Here is a 735-nt window from a genome sequence, read left to right as displayed (position 1 = left end):
ATTCTTATCTTCTTTTATCATTATTTTCGTCAACATACTTTGAAAACAGTGTTAAACTGAAAAACAGTTGTTGCAAAACTTAGCTTGTCTCAACATACAGTTGATTTTATTGTGTGGATGATTATAAAGATAGTTTTTTTTTTCTTCCCTGCACTTTTTTTTGTGGCACATATCTTGTTCCGCAACTTTTGTGCTATCCCAACAATTTATAAATCAAATAATTCAGCTCCTCCAGGACATTCCAGCTAGACAATTGGTACTTCAGCTGTTTCTACTTTGAGATATTTAGCTTTTTGTGACATGGTTMTTTCATTGGAAATTAATAGAGCTTTAAAAATGTTCAAAATCTTTACTGTACTTTTTACTTTTTGCTAATTTTCTAATTCTTTGTACCAATTTTAGCTTTRTTTGGTTTCTATTTTACAGATGTTAGCTTTTCTCTGCATGTTTAGCTATCATTCTGACCTGTTATTTTTCTGCCAAATTAAACGTTTTTATGCTTCTATCCATTTTTAGCTGTTTGTTTCTTTTAGGTGTTTTTGATAACTTCAGCTGTTTTTTGTGTTTTAGCTACTTTTTCGCTAATTGGAACCTTTATTTTAGCTAAATTCATCTTTTTGTGTCAGTTTCAGCTTCTTACTGCTTAAAGGCACAGTGTGTAGGATTTGTTGTTTTCAGCAACATCTAGTGGTTGAGTGGTTGAAACATCCTCCCTGGTCCTCCCCCCACCCCCAC

This window comes from Austrofundulus limnaeus, unplaced genomic scaffold, assembly GCF_001266775.1.
Source record: "Austrofundulus limnaeus strain Quisiro unplaced genomic scaffold, Austrofundulus_limnaeus-1.0 Scaffold113, whole genome shotgun sequence".
Lineage (NCBI taxonomy): Eukaryota > Metazoa > Chordata > Actinopteri > Cyprinodontiformes > Rivulidae > Austrofundulus > Austrofundulus limnaeus.
This window is presented reverse-complemented; position numbering follows the sequence as displayed.